We start from the raw sequence: 17,199 nt of genomic DNA, 5'->3' as shown, positions 1-17,199 counted from the left end.
TAAAGAAATGAACACCAAATCTTTGTCACACTTATCAATTGTTAACCTTTTACTACATTTGCTCTCTCTCAGTTTTATGACTTTTTTTTTTTTGAGCTTTCTGCAAATCACCGACATAGTAGTGATACTTGACTCCTAATACTTGACACTACATCCAAAAATAAAGCCATTCTCCTTCCATGGAATCACAGGAATATGATTATATCCCCCCAAGTTTACTATTAAAATAATATCTTCAAAACTATCCATAGTCAACACTTCTCAAGTGTCCCAATAATGTACTTTATAGCTTTAAATAAAATAAATAAAATGTAGGCCCCAAGCAAGGGTTACACATTATATTTGGTGAGTCTGTCTCTGTAGTCTCTTTTAATCTAGAACAGTACACCCCCTTGGAGAAGGAATTTTCTCATTAGAAAGACTATTACAGGCATATGTATAATGTGTATATGTGTATGTGCTATGTGCTTGCATTTCCTGCGATCTCGTTAATCTGGTTTGCTTGTTTTTTTCCGTCTTCTAGGACATTCACATTTGTGAAGATTCCAGACCAGTTTGGTTTCATTTCTTTGTTTTAGTACATCCCACACTTTTAATTTGTCTGATTGTTCCCTCATTATTAGGTTCAATGTCAACATTTTTGGCAAGAATATTACATTTAGGGTGTGAAGGATCCTCTTCAAGCCATCATATCAGGGGGCACATGGTATTAGACTTTCCATTACTCCTGTGTGATTCTGATTCAGGTTAATCTACAGACAACATTCTGAAGAACACTTACTTGTAAAACCTTGTGAAGTTGTGTGTTTTATTTGAAGTCATGAAACTTTGCCAGAATTCTCTATGACCAGCTCTAATCCTTTATTGGAAGTGCTAAAACTATCAACAATAAACAGATAACTATTATGGTATGTAGCATGGTGCTGGGTCCTTGAAGACATCAAGAAAATGAAAAAGGCACAAGTCCCACTTTGGATCCAATAGAGAAAGGAAAAGAAGCACATAAAAAAAGAGAAGACTTCTCAATCAGGTGATCAAAGATCAGAAAACTTGACAATACTCAGGAAAAACACATATTCTTTTGCTGGTTAGAGTTTAAATTAGTATAACCTTTTTGAATATATTTTGACAATATGATGAATTAAAATGCACAAGTTCTTTGACCCAGCATTTCAGTTAGGAATTTTATCCTATGCATATATTAGCACGAGAACCCAGAACTCTCTCCTACACTGTCTTCTGCCTCTCTTCCCATTTTCCATCCCTACACCCTCAAAGAACAAGAACATCTATTCCTTGGTACCTGGGTGGCTCAGTCAGTTAAACATCTGCCTTCCACTCAGGTCATGATCCCAGGGTCCTGGGATCGAGCCCCACATGTCCACTCCCTGCTTAATGGGGAGCCTACTTCTCCCTCTGCCTCTGCAGCTCCCTCTGCTTGTGATCTCTGGCTCACTCTCTCAGATAAATAAACTCTTAAAAAAAAAAAAAAAAGAGCATCTCTTCCTTTTGTCATTATTTTAATAGCCTCTCCCCCAAAACAACAACAACAACAACAAAAAAAAAACACCCTTGAAACAACCTCAATGCTATCAAAGAGAGACCAGTTAATGAACTATATGCCATGCACATTATTTAGCCATCAAAAACAATGACTTTCGGGTGCCTGGGTCGCTCAGTGGGTTAAGCCGCTGCCTTCAGCTCAGGTCATGATCTCAGGGTCCTGGGATCGAGTCCCGCATCGGGCTCTCTGCTCAGCAGGGAGCCTGCTTCCCTCTCTCTCTCTCTCTCTCTGCCTGCCTCTCCATCTACTTGTGATCTCTATCAAATAAATAAATAAAATCTTTAAAAAATAAAAAAACAAACAAACAATGACTTTCACTTCTAGGAAGATGGCATAGACACACTTTGCCCGATTTCTACTGCAAAGTACAACTAAAACCCCTGGATATTATGTGTAAAGCAGACAGAAGAAGACAGAAATGGAGAAGGGAAGGCAGGCTGGCTAGAAACCTTGAGACGGACATGTGAATTCCTTGGGTTTTGCTCTTGCCTCATTGGTCCCAGAATGGAACTGAAGAAGTCAGCAACCCAGGAAAGCTAATAGACACAGGCCACAAAAAGCTCTGATAGCCTTGACTGGGTCATCTGAACGTGGCCGTGTGTGGCATCAGGCTGTGGCTGTGGCTGAGACCAGGACTATGCTGCAGGAAGTGCACCTGTGCTCTGAGCTGCTCACAGGACTGAGGTAGGCTGCGTGGGCCCTGAGTCAGGTGGGCACTGAGCAGTCCCCTCGGCACCACCTGGACCCTGGAATTGCCCATGCTCTGGGGTCCCTCTACAAAAGCAGCCACCAAGCCAGGCCCACTGGGGTCCTCGAGGGTGCTGGGGTCACTACATCTTTCCAGGCCAAGGAGATGAGTTTTGATGCACCAGTCAAGCTCTGCAGGTATAAAGTTGACATCACAGGGGTCAGAGCACTCTGCTCCTCTGGTCTCTGTTATTCTTCCTCATGGAAAAATTCCTTTTCCTCGAGCTGCAAAAAAAAAAAAAAAAAGCTTCTCTTTTTTTTGCTTCTCTTCCCATTAGCCCAAACACTTCTCTGGCAACGGTCGAATCTGTTCCTTGGTTTCCTCTGGTGACATTCTCTTCTCCAGCTCCTTTTCCTTTCTTTCCTCCTGCCCTTCCCTCATCTTCTGTCCTATCATCCTGTCCACCTCTTCCACCTCGTGCCACATCCTACCCCCCCTCCAACTACAGGGTAAGGCAGCCCTTTGACCGTGGTGGTGGAGAGCTTGGGGGCACTTCGGGATGTGGCCATGGTGCTAGATGCCAGACTCGGGATGGGGCTGCAGCGAGGCAGCCATTCAGGGAAGATGGTCCCTGGCCTGGGTGGAAACTAGCCTCTGGACTGCGGACCCCCAGGGCACTATGGACAGCCCTCAAGCAGCCAAGGATCAACCTCATGCAAGGAAAAATCTTTGCTCTCTGAAATATTCTGTTAAAGGGATGAAAAGACAAGCTACAGAATGGGTAAAAATATTTGCAAACCATCTATCTGATAAAGTACAGTTATCCTTTGAACAACATGGGTTTGAATTGTATGGGTCCACTTGCAGATTTTTTTTTCAATAAATACAGTGCAGTACTGTAAAATGTATTTTCACTTCCCTAGGACTTTCTTTTTTTTAAGAATTTATTTGTTGATGGGGGGGGAGAGAGCATGAGTAGGGGGAGGAACAGAGGGAGAAGAAGAGGGAGGGGCAGACTCCCTGCTGAGAGCAGAGCCTACCATGGGGCTTGATCCAAGGACCTTAAGATCTTGACCTGAGCCGAAGTCAGATGCTTAATGGAGGGAGCCACCCAGGCACCCCTCCTTATGACTTCCTTAATAACATTTTTTCTCTGGCTTACTTTATAAGAAAACAGTATATAATACATATAACATACAAAATTGACTATTTTGACAATTTTTTTTATTTTGACTATTTCTTAAAGTTTATTATTATTTATTTTTTAGTAATCTCTACACCCAGTGTGGGCCTCACACTCATGACCCTGAGATCAAGAATCACATGCTCTTCCCACTGAGCCAGCTAGACACCCTGTTAATGGACTATTTATGTTATCGGTAAAGCTTCTGGTCCACAGAGGTTATTAGTAGTTAAGGTTTGGGGGGACTCAAAAGTTATGTAGGAATTTTTGACTGCATGGGAGGATCAGTGCCCCAACTCCTGCATTGTTCAAATGTCAACTGTACTAGTATCTAGATATATTAAAACTCAAAAACTCAATAGTAAAAAACCAAACAATCCTACTAAGACGTGAGAGAGAACTGATAGACATTTCACTGAAGAGGATGGATAGAGGGCAAATAAGCAAGTGCAAAGAGGTTATACATCATTAGCCATTTCAGAAATGTGAATAGATACCACAATGAGTGGAGCTTGGGTGGCTCAGTCAAGTAAGCATCCAACTGCTGGTTTCAGCTCAGGTCATGATCTCAGGGTTCATGATATTGAACCACATGTTGGGCTCCATGCTGGGTATAGAGCCCTTTTCCCTACCTCCCCCCAAAAAGGAAGAGGCAAAACCACCATGAGCTATCACACACATCTAATCGAACTGGCTAAAATAAAAACAGTGACAACACCAAATTCTGGCAAGGATGCAGCGAAACTGTACCTCTTCTACATTGCTGGTGGGAATGTAAAATGGTACATCTCCTCTGAAAAAGAGTTTGGCAGTTTCTTACAAAACTAAATGTGCAACTATCATATGATATAGCAACTGTTACTGCTAGACATGCACCAGAGAGAAATGAAGACTAATGTTCACACAAAGTCTTGTGCGTGAATGATCATAGCAGCTTTATTTACAATAGTCAAAAGCTGGAAACCATTCACATGTCTTTCAATTGGGGAGCAAGTCGAGTTGCACTACATCTAGCCATGGAATACTATTCAGCTGTAGAAAGGACCTATTCATCCATACACACACAACCTGGAGGAATCTCTAGTCTATTGGACTAAATGAAAAAACCCAATGTCAGAAGGTTACCTACTGTGTGATTCTATTTAGATCACATTCTTGAACAGAGAAAATTACAGAAATGGAAAACAGGTTAGTAGTTGTGGGGCGTATGGTAAAGAGCAGGCGGGAAAGAAGTGGGTGTGGCTATGAAAGGGCCACAGAAGAGATCCTTGTAGCGACAGAAGTATTCATATCCTGAATGCACTGCTGTCAGCATCCTGGTTGTGATACAGTTCTGTAGTTTTCCGAGATGTTCCTTACCGTGGGGAGAAACTGGGGAAAGAGTGCATGCGTTATTTCTTACAACTGCATGTGAATCTACAGTAATCTCAAAATAGAATTGAAAGTCTAATTAAAAAATAAAGAGAATAATTGTCAAATGGATCCTGGTATTCTGGGGTGGACACTGATAGGATACAATGACAGTGGAAAAGAACAAAATGAGGTCACTAGATCTGTGTGTACCAGTTTGGAAAGATGTTCAAGATGTACCGTAAATGGAAAAGGCTCATTGAAGAACAGTATATTTAGCAAGATCCTATTTGTGTTAAAAATGGATAGATATATGCATAGTTTTATGCAGGGAACCATGCTATCTTAGTCTGTTTGGGCTGCCATAACAAATTACCATAGCCTGGGGGGCTTAGACAACAGAAATTTATTTCTCACAGTTCTGGAGACCAGAAGTCCAAGATTGAGGGGCCGGCAGGGTCCGTGCCTAATGAGAGCTCTCTCCTTGGGTGGCAGATGGCAGACTTCTCACTGGGTCCTCACATGACCTTCCCTAGGTACATTTGGGCAGAGGAAACAAGAGGAAGCAATCTCTCTGGCATCTTAACTATAATTATTTCAATCAGACTTTTCCAGAAGGAAACCAATTCCCTCTTAAAGGAAGTGCACAAATGAGAGAGAAGAAAATTTTAAGTTTTTACTTGACATGCAGTTGTTCAGATTATTTTTTTGTGCCATTGGCATATATTACAGCTATAATTTTTAAGACCATAATTACAATATGATATGGACTGACCTGGGTTCCTCCAAGTTCATATGTTGAAGCTCTAACCCCCAGTGTGACTAGATTAGGAGTTAGGGCCTTTAAAGAGGTAATTACAGGTGGTGGGTATTAGAGAGGGCACGTATTGCATGGAGCACTGCATGTGGTGCAAAAACAATGAATACTGTTACACTGAAAAGAAATTTTTTTAAACCCCCTCCCAAAAAAGGTAATTACGATTAAATGAGGTCATAAGGGGGGGACTCTCTTCAGAAAGAACTATTGTCTTTGCTTGCACAGATGGAAGGCCATGTGCACACTTACACCACTTTCTCCATTCGTTTTATCTCTTAAAACTTACTTAACCTCTTAGGGTCGGCTCAAAAGCCTTCTCTTCCTAATTGCCCTCAGAATGAAGTGATTTCCTTCTTTGGACTCCATAGCCATTGGGTGGTGCCTCCCTTAGGACAATCATCCCGTTCCAGCCTATAATATGCCATACACACTAGTGTGTGTCTCTTCTCCTCTGACCAGTTAGTAAGCGTCCTGAGAGTGAATGTGTCTTCCTCATCTTTGCATCTCTCACAACAGGAAGCCCAATGCTTTGATGTTTGCATTCGTTTCTATTGCTCTTGTAACTCAACACAATGAACTTCGTGGCTTAAACCAACCAAAAATGTATTCTCTTTTACTTCTAGAGCTCAGGAAACTGAAATGGGTCTTACAAGGCTAAATTCAAGGGGTCAGCAGAGCTGTGCTCCGCAGGTAGGCCCTGGGGAGAATCTGTTCCTTGTGTTTTCCAGCCTCTAGAGGCTCCCACCTTCCTTGGCTCCTGGCCACATCAGTCTGGTTTGGGGATTAGGGTATGGACATCTCTGGGGGGCTGGGGGCATTATTTGCCAACTACAACAGCCAATCAACTTGTGGAATACTGTATAAAATAAGTACTGAGGGGAGATAGTAAATAAATTATTAGAAAGAAATAGAGATGACCCATAAAAGCTTCTAAGAAGTTGTGAATTTTGATTCAAAAATGACAAAATGATTTTTTTTTTGCTTCTTTGATTCATAGGTCAAACAAAGTGATTAGAAGAAATTTTTTTTAAAGATTTTACTTATTTATTTGACAGAGATCACAAGTAGGCAGAGAGGCAGGCAGAGAGAGGAAGGAAAGCAGGCTCCCTCCTGAGCAGAAAGCCCCATGTGGGACTGAATCCCAGGACATTGAGATCATGACCTGAGCCAAAGGCAGAGGCTTAACCCACTGAGCCACCCAGGCATCCCTAAAAGAATTTTTCATTGCTGGCAGTAATTCCTTATACATATAGTAAGCACTCAGCAATTTTTTGATGAATGAGTGAATAACTAGAGGAATGAATAGTAGAACTCAAAGATGGAGGACTATTATCTATTTCCTGCAGTGATTTATAATGTTGAAACTGTCTGATTTCTTTCAGAGTAAATTACTTCTTATGTGTAGTACTAGCCACATTCAAAAAGGACAGGACCTGATGTTCCTTCCAGTTTCTACACCAAATTTTTACCCCCTTGACCTTCATTTACTTGTTGAAATGGTGATGATTTACATACAAGTAAATTTATGTAAATAAATTTAAATAAATTTACATACAGGTTTTCAACAAAGAACTGTTTTAAACTGTCTAGACTGTAAAATAAATTGCAGTTATACTTGCAATTTAGTAATCTTAGTCTTTTATGCTACAACTAATACTTTAAAAACCATGGAGAACATTTAAAAAGTAAAATTTCTCCTCACCCTACTACATTAGGGAACAAAGCTTACTGCAGCTGAACATTTCCTCCTACTTCCTGTTCTGTTAGCTGCCCTGGTCTGGTCACTTCTACCAGTATTATTTGTAAGGGGAATCTGCCCCAAGTGGAGGCTGGGTCTGGAGCAGGGCCTGGGGGAGGGGGGCGGTAGTGGTCCTCAGATCCAATCCTTACATCTGCCTCTGGGATTACTCAGGCTTTGTGATTTTTGCCATACTTGAGTACCATCTGAGTACCATTATTTACCTGATATTTTTACAAGTTGATTTGCGTTTACTTTATCGGAGTGAAACCATAGGTTTAATTTGTTGCATTTTCCTAATACTAGTTAAAATAATTATGTAACTATCAAAATAAATGCATGTCAATACACTCCATGTGAAGATTTCTGACTGGGGATATACTAGTTCTGAGAGACCGGAGGCTTACCGAAATCTGTAGTCCTTAGCCAGACTATGGCAGAAGCCAATTTGATCTTGGGTTTCCAGTGTTGAATTCTGAATGAGAACTCTGCTGAAGCCTTTGACCAGCCAGATAAATATTGTCAGTTGTTTTTGGTGAAAATCATTTTTTATTGTATCAATAGAATTTTGGCAAACAAAACAAAAACCTTCTAGAACTGCCATTCTGCTATCTTTCTGACTCCTATTGAAAGGCTGAGGCAAAACATAACTAGCTGGTGCTTTCTGAGACTGTCTTTGTTTGAGAAGGTCTTTTTTTTTTTTTTAAAGTAATCTCTGCACCCAACATGGGGTCAAACCCACAACCCCAAGACCAAGAGTTGCACACTCCACCGACTGAGCCAGCAAGGTGCCCCTTGGGAAGGTCTTCTAGACTTCCCTGAAGGGGGTAGTGCCCCCTTGCTGGAGGCTTTTATTTTTATTCTCCTTTAACATTTTTTTAGAAAAGTAACTTTATAAGTTTACACTTATACTTTATCTCAATTTTAAAAATTACATAAGGTATAATGTCATTTAATAAGCTCTGAGGAAGGGCAGCTGGCTGACTCAGTTGGAAGAGCATAGGACTCTTTTTTTTGTGTGTTTTTTTGTTTGTTTGTTTTATGGAAATTTTTTTTTTTCAGCATAACAGTATTCCTTGTTTTTGCACCACACCCAGTGCTCCATGCAATCCGTGCCCTCTCTAATACCCACCACCTGGTTCCCCCAACCTCCCACCCCCTGCCGCTTCAAACCCCTCAGATTATTTTTCAGAGTCCATAGTCTCTCATGGTTCACCTCCCCTTCCAATTTCCCCCAACTCCCTTCTCCTCTCTAACTCCCGTTATCCTCCATGCTATTTGTTATGCTCCACAAATAAGTGAAACCATATGATAATTGACTCTCTCTGCTTGACTTATTTCACTCAGCATAATCTCTTCCAGTCCCATCCATGTTGCTACAAAAGTTGGGTATTCATCCTTTCTGATGGAGGCATAATACTCCATAGTGTATATGGACCACATCTTCCTTATCCATTCGTCCGTTGAAGGACATCTTGGTTCTTTCCACAGTTTGGCGACCATGGCCGTTGCTGCTATAAACATTGGGGTACAGATGGCCCTTCTTTTCACAGCATCTGTATCTTTGGGGTAAATACCCAGTACTGCAATTGCAGGGTCATAGGGAAGCTCTATTTTTTTTTTTAAAGATTTCATTCATTTATTTGACAGACAGAGATCACAAGTAGGCAGAGAGGCAGGCAGAGAGAGAGAGAGAGGAGGAAGCAGGCTCCCCGCCAAGCAGAGAGCCCAATGTGGGGCTCGATCCCAGGATCCTGGGATCATGACCTGAGCGAAAGGCAGAGGCCTTAACCCACTGAGCCACCCAGGTGCCCCAGGAAGCTCTATTTTTAATTTCTTGAAGAATCTCCACACTGTTCTCCAAAGTGGCTGCACAAACTTGCATTCCCACCAACAGTGTAAGAGGGTTCCCCTTTCTCCACATCCCCTCCAACACATGTTGTTTCCTGTCTCGCTAGTTTTGGCCATTCTAACTGGTGTAAGGTGATATCTCAATGTCGCTTTAATTTGAATCTCCCTGATGGCTAGTGATGATGAACATTTTTTCATGTGTCTGATAGCCATTTGTATGTCTTCATTGGAGAAGTGTCTGTTCATATCTTCTGCCCATTTTTTGATATGATGATCTGTTTTGTGTGTGTTGAGTTTGAGGAGTTCTTCATAGATCCTGGATATCAACCTTTTGTCTGTACTGTCATTTGCAAATATCTTCTCCCATTCCGTGGGTTGCCTCTTTGTTTTCTTGACTGTTTCCTTTGCTGTGCAGAAACTTTTGATTTTGATAAAATCCCAAAAGTTTATTTTCGCTTTTGTTTCCTTTGCCTTTGGAGACATATCTTGAAAGAAGTTGCTGTGGCTGATATCGAAGAGATTACTGCCTATGTTCTCCTCTAGGATTCTGATGGATTCTTGTCTCACATTGAGGTCTTTTATCCATTTTGAGTTTGTTTTTGTGTACGGTGTAAGAGAATGGTAGAGTTTCATTCTTTTACATATAGCTGTCCAGTTTTCCCAGCACCATTTATTGAAGAGATTGTCTTTTTTCCACTGTATATTTTTTCCTGTTTTGTCGAAGACTATTTGACCATAGAGTTGAGGGTCCATATCTGGGCTCTCTACTCTAATTCCACTGGTCTATGTGTCTGTTTTTATGCCAGTACCATGTTGTCTTGGTGATCACAGCTTTGTAGTAAAGCTAGAAATCAGGTAATGTGATATCTGAGAGAGAGGGACAGAGATAACAAAAGAGAGCATGAGAGGGGGGAGGAAAGGGAGAAGCAAGCCCCCCCACTGAGCAGGGCACCGGATGCAGGACTTGATCCCAGGTCCCTGGGATCATGACCAGAGCCAAAGGCAGACGCTTAACAGACTAAGACCCCTAGGCATCCCATGTATGTGACCCTTGATCTTGGAGTTGTGAGTTCCAGACCAACATGAGGTGTAGAGATTACTCAAATAAATTTTAAAAAACCCTTTTAAAATAATAATAATAGTAAGAAGAAGAAGAAGGAGAAGAAGAAGAAGAAGAGGAAGAAGAAGGAGAAGAAATAGCAGCAGCAGCAGCAGCAGCTCTGGTGCAAGGAACCTATTATGACCTGTTATGATCTTGACCTATTATGTCAAGTACATGAAATTTGCCAAGTACTAGGCTGGTCATTGTCTTCCACAATAACTTAAGAAATCAGGGATCGAGAATATGTACAAACCAGGGGCACATGAGTGGTTCAGTCAGTTAAGTGTCCCACTCTTAATTTTGGCTCAGGTCATGGTCTCAGGGTTGTGAGACTGAGACCTACGGTGGATTCCATACTGGACATGGAACTTGCTTAAGATTCTCTCTCTCCCTCTGCCTCTGCACCTCCCCTTCTTAAAAAAAATTTTTTTATATATACATATATAAAATTTTACATTATATATATTATATATATATAATTATGTACATAATTATATTATATGTATCCAGATTGTACATATGTGTATATATGTACAATCCAGCAATCCAGTAATCTCAGGAATAAGGCGACCAGATGGGTGGAGAAAAGGACTCATTTAATTGTAATGTATAAGGCTCTATCTCTTAAGGTCAATAAGAAATACCAGAAATTTTCCTGGATGACCAATGCTGCCCACATGTGTTTCCTTCACTGATTCATTGTTTGATCTCCTGTCCATTGCAAAGCAAATATAACTTTGCAGTGTTTCTTTAATCTACAGAATATGTTTGCAGTAGGAAATGGGATTTATTTACTTACATTGCTGTTGGACTTTGATAGTCTTGATTTAACATAATTGAGCTTTCTACATAACCTGAAGTCTCTTCTGTTACTCGATTAGGAAACCTCAGACCCTGTGTCTAGGTGTCTTTTTGGTAGCTGTGCAAGTAAAAGAAAATAGGGATTCTAATAAATGTACATCTAAACACACCCCTAACCTGGACCCTGGACCAGAGGAGGCTGTGGTAACTTCAGCTGGCAAAACTGCCTTCAGAAGCAGAGGAGAGGGGCACTTGGGTGTTTCAGTGGGTTAAGCCTCTGCCTTCGGCTCAGGTCGTGATATCAGGGTCCTGGGATCAAGCCCCACATCGGGCTCTCTGCTCTGCTGGGAGCCTGCTTCCTCCTCTCTCTCTACCTGCCTCTCTGCCTACCTGTGATCTCTGTCTATCAAATAAATAAATAAAATAATTTAAAAAAAAAAGAAGAAGCAAAGGAGATGCTCTGTATGGACCCCTGACAAACACCAAAGGAAGTAAAAGGCAGCCTGCTGATCCTCTGGGGCCTTCCTCAGGAGTTTTCCTGTCTTCCCTGCCTGGCTCTAATTTGCGGTTAGTTGCTGAATCTGTCAGACTCACCGAAGTAGAAAAAGAACAGAACATCTGTCAGATGAACTAAATGAGATTCCCAGGTTAAAAAGTAGAGGCAGAGAGTGCATTTATTTTATTTTTTTCTTAGTTTTTTTTTTTTTTAAGATTTTTATTTATTTATTTGACAGAGAGAGAGACATAGCAAGAGAGGGAACACAAGCAGGGGGAGGGTGGGAGAGGGAAAAGCAGGCTTCCTGCTGAGCAGGGAGCCCCATGCGGGGCTCCATCCCAGGACCCTGGGATCCTGACCTGAGCCAAAGGCGGAAGCTTAACCAACTGAGCCACCCAGGCGCCCTGGGAGTACATTTCTATATGAGTTTAGATGAATCAGATCAAAGGTCATCTGATAAGACAGAGGTATGTTTGTGGGACGGTGAGAATCACTGAGGGATAGACTCTCAGTGGGGTACTGATTGAAGCAAATTACTAAATTTTCTTTTGGGGAGCCTATTTTCCAACTTTGGGGGCCTTCGTTCTTTGCAGGGACCCTGATTCCTAGAGGTAAAATCCATGGAGGAGATTGGATGGTACAGAGATTAAATGATTCATTTTTAAATGCTTGCACAGGAATGTTTTGCTCAGGGGGCACCTGGGTGGCTCAGTGGATTAAGTCTCTGCCTTCGGCTCAGGTCATGATCCCAGGGTCCTGGGATCGAGCCCTGAACTAAGCAGGGAGCCTGCTTCCTCCTCTCTCTCTGTCTGCCTCTCTGCCTATTTGTGATCTGTCTGTCAAATAAATAAATAAAATCTTTGAAAAATCTAAAAAAAAAAAAGGAATGTTTTGCTTGCGTGGAAGGAGATGAGAGTTCCCTAGGCAATCCCCCATAGGTTATCAAGTATGAACTGAGGTCTCAAAGCTTCCCAGGGAATTCTGAATAATTGAATTTGTGAATCCAGATAGATGCTTTAGACCCCTAGAGGCATTAACAGCCCCACCTTTGCTCCATCCTTACCTCTGCCTTCAAGAAGGGCTTTTGTCTCTGTATATTACAGTCTTGACTTTAGTTTCAAGTTGCAAGATGCTAAGAGCTAACTAAAATAAGGGTAAAAAGTCTGGTTAAAAAGACTTAAACACTCAAGAAAATTGGACACGAGACAACAGCCCACAAAGCTTCTTAAATTGGAAAGCAAAAGGGGAAATGATGACAAAATTAACAGATGGGAGAAAGCTTAGTCCTAAACGGGGAGTGGGGGAAGCCGAGAGCAACCCAGTTATGGTGCAGAACAGCCGAAAGCCTCAGGAGCTAGAAGCATCAGGTTCCTTTGGACATGGATGTGAGACTAAACCATCAACACGGGTTGAAAATCCTTTGCAAAAGCTGTTGGAAACCGCCAGCACAGAGAGGAACAAGCACATTTCTGTGCTGGGGCACCTCCAGATCGCTGAGCTGCAGCAGGGCCCAGCATGGACCAGCTCTCTGCACATGCCCCCGGCCCCCACCCTATTAGAACCCTGGGATGCAGAGAAAACTCAGGAGTAGAAATGGACAAAGTGACCCATCAGGCTGAAATTAATAGAAACCTCCAGGAAGTAAAGGAGGAAAAAGAAACCCAAGGATCGGAAAAGCCCATGGTCCTGTTAATGAAACCTTAGATGGACTAGGAAATCCAGAGTTTCCTACAAGAATGGGAACCCCTTGCATGTGAAGGAGTGAGGATGGAGAATCATGTATGGTCAACAGAGACTGGCCAGGGTCTCAAGCACAGGAGCCTGAAGGAAAATGGCAACAATGTCTCCAGATGCTCATCAATTTGCAGGATTTACTCTCTACTATTCAAGAGGCCAACCAGAGGAGAAAACCTGATCCTGTCCTTATGCAGAGGCCCTTCCCAGGATCCTGGGGTACAGATGAGAGGATAGTGGCTTCTCAGGTCCTTCCTAAGCCCATGGGGCTGACCTCCCACCTCCTGAGCCCAGCCCTAGGCTTGCACCATTTGTATTTCCCATGTGTTCTACCTGGAGGGTCCTCAGGTACCTGAATTCGAGCCCTGAGACATGCAACCTCCAAAGTCAAGTACATTCTGGTTTCCTGCCTGTCTCCTAGCCGGCCCCAGCTCCCAACAGGTGTCAGCCTCCTCTGACTCAGATTCAAATCCTGAACTCAAAGAAAATTGGAACCAGGATCCCACTGCTGTCTGAAAGATAATGGCATAGAACAATTCTCTATACTCATGACTCTTTCCTTTCCCAGCCCAATGCAATGAGAATAAATGTGGCATTAAATGAAGACAAAAGAAAGAAGAAAAAGACTTCGGGAATTCCTTCCCTACCCCCATAGAGTTAGGCAACTTTCCTTCCATGCTGGCTAGTCTAGAGGTTTATTCTCCAAATATACTAGGTTTCTGGATTGAGGGTCCTCATGAAGGTACACTAGAAATTTGGTGTTTAATGCAGAGAACTATGGTTTTACTCTCTCGTACTGTTAGACATGGGAAAGGACCAAGTTCACACTGAAAAGTCTACTGCTACTCCACAGAGAGGGTTTTGCTATGCCTCAGGGCTTTTTTGCTCTGTTCTCTTTGCTGCCACATCACCAGACCTGGCCCAGGCCTACCACAGGTGTATAGGGGACAACCTATTCTCTTACCATTAGAACCTAATCCAGATTTCAGTTTGGGTAATAGTAAGTTTGATATTCAAGTAAGAATGTTGACTAGGCAGTAATATAGTATCCGTGAGTTTGGGGACTCAGGGGTAGGCACGGAAAAAATCAAGTCATAAGATCTCAAGTTGAGAGTCATTAGCATGTATATGACATTTAAAATCCCTAGACTGAAGAGAATCAGTGAGGGACTGGTGTCAAATTATAAGAGACTGGGTGGCAGACTGAGTCCAAAGGCCCTCAACATTGAAGGGTCAGCCAAGGAGCCAGAGTCCACAAAGAAGTCTGAGGAAAGGCAGTGAAGTAAGTGACAAACCAAAGGAATATAGGGTTTCAAGGAAGCCATATACAATGGTTCAAATGTTAATGGAAGATCGAGTCCATGATTAAGAATCGACGACTGGTTAGTAAGGTGAGTGTTACGGTAAGGTTGACCAGAACGGTTTTGATGGTGGGGATAGAAGCTTGATTTATGTGGATTAAAGAGTGATGGGGAGTTAAGATTCCACACACAGTGAGCTGATAGGATCTCAAAATCTCCCTACAATAACTCCCAGAAATGTTAGATAAGTTATAACAAAGACTATTTTAAATTCATAGCTGAACTTGCAAGGAAGAAGGGATATAGCAGAGACCCACAATGAAGAAGGAGATGAAAATGGAACCAGTAAGCATACAAGCTGACTCCACAGCTTACCTAACTGGTTTAGGAACTGGGCGGCTTCATTTTTAAAACATTACCTCTTTATTTTGGATAATTTGGGGTTTGCAAAGAAGTTGCAAAGATAGTACCCAGAGTTCCTATATGTGCCCCTTACCCAGTTTCTTCTCATTGTTAACGTCTTAGAGTCTGGCTCCTCAGAGAGGTTTGGAGTTTGGTTTTCTTTTACCAATCAAGTCCCCCAAACTCCAGAGTGAGAACCTGACCTAAGAATACGTCCCAGTGCAGAGACATCTCAAGACTCCTGGCAGAGTCAATGAGAATGGATCTGCCAGAACTCTTTTTTGCCTGGGGCACAATGGGTTCTCTAAGCAAAAAGCAAGCACAGCTACAGATGAGTTCATAGTCAAAACATGAACACACATGGAAACAAGGCACCCTGCATGAGAGTCAGTCCTTACAATAAGCCATGGAATTCAGTGGCCATGAACGCCAGATGACGGAAAGGCTGTCTGAATGAGAACCTTAAATAAGAACATTTAAAATGACTAAGATCTACAAGACCTGAACCCTAAGAAAAGAATGAGAATCACTGGAGGGAGAGCAATTCAGAGGGGGCTGGGCAGCTGGAGAACAGAGCTTCTCCTCCTTCCTCCAGTCTTTGCTCTTTGTCTCCCCTTCTAACCCCCTCCTCTCCTTCTTTCTTTTAACCATCATAAACATTACAGGAGAGCCCCAAATCCTTTCCTAGCTTAATAAAGAAAATTCACAGGTATTTACATATCTTTCAGAAAAAAAAGAGACAATCATTTAGATATTGTTGTCAGATCGATAACTTGCTAAGAATGACAGCCAGTGAGAAATTAAACTAGAGGTTAAAAGTAACTTATACTAGACATGGCAATAGTGTCTCTCTGAACTACTGTAGTTCCAACTCACTAAACATTTGTTCAGCCCCTAATTCTCCGAGAGTCGATGCCAAGGCATCCATACAGATCCCAGCTCTCAGAAGACTATATAATTTGACAACTTCCTTTTGCTTACAAGATTCCATCCTTCTTGCTTTCAGTGTTCTAAAACACCTCTGAGGGTGCTCTAATGTGAAGGGCTTGCAAGTGTCACTTCCACTGGGACACCTCCATCCTTTGTGTCCCATTGAGGTCTGTGTTTATGTCAGTGAGTTCACTGTCACAAATTCCTCTGGCTGCATACATACCTGGAGTCTAGAGTCCAGCAGCTTTATCAACATTCCCCATCAGTAACTTCTAATGACATCCAATTTATTTTCTAATGATACCACTTTTCCTTTTGTCGCTGCACTTTCATCTTGGTTGGACAATTTTCTTTCCATCACCCATTTTTGTAAAATGTTCTGTGGGTTTATTGCTGGGAATGTCCACTGTGATGTGTCCAGATCGGATGGGGGCCACCAAATATAGGGTGACCCCATCAGGTAGAAGCCAGCAGCAGGGTGATGAAAGGATTCATCCAAGGCCATGGTGGAGGGTTGGGAACAAAGGAGAGACCGTGTGCAATAAGGCAGGCAAGGGTGGGATGGGGGTGATATAGTCAAGCGGGGAGGGTGAGGAGGTATGGGAATGTGTGGAATTCTTTTTTGGTCAGGTGAAGTAACCCATTGGTTAGCTAGGGTTTATGGATATTTCGCAGTGGATCACCTAACAGGCCCATTTGTATTCTGCCAGGGAGCTGGGGGTCACTGTGGACACTTCTTTGTAAGGTTTCTTTTGTTCAAGTTGGTTGGCTAAAAAGAGCCTCTACAGCAACTACATGCTTGGCAGATTGCGTGAACTGCATAACAGACACACACTGACAACTTAGCAATAGACTCTGAAGGAAGATATTTGATTGGCCACTCATCAAGATGACTCTGATGGAAGAGATCTGATTGGCCATTCATCAGGATGCATATCTGTTATTTCCCTAGTGTTTCCAGGACCGCGAAATTTGCACTATGTGGTAACTGAAATTTGTACTACATTGTTGCAGTGCTGGTCTTCATTTAACTAAATTTGTAGAAAACAGAACCGAAATTTGTAGATACCAGAACCGTGCCAAGTAAGGATTGCCGGTACTCATTTTGGGTCCAGAAAGTGATCAAAGTGGTTTCTGGAAGAAGAGGTTATCAATAGAGAAGTTCTATGTTAATTACTTTGTCATCTTTGGAATCAGTTCACTCAGGTCAAAAGGTGGCTAAGGTCCAACCTTGGTGCATGG

This window comes from Lontra canadensis, unplaced genomic scaffold (genome assembly GCF_010015895.1).
Source record: "Lontra canadensis isolate GAN:19392208 unplaced genomic scaffold, GSC_riverotter_1.0 scaffold56, whole genome shotgun sequence".
NCBI lineage: Eukaryota > Metazoa > Chordata > Mammalia > Carnivora > Mustelidae > Lontra > Lontra canadensis.
This window is presented reverse-complemented; position numbering follows the sequence as displayed.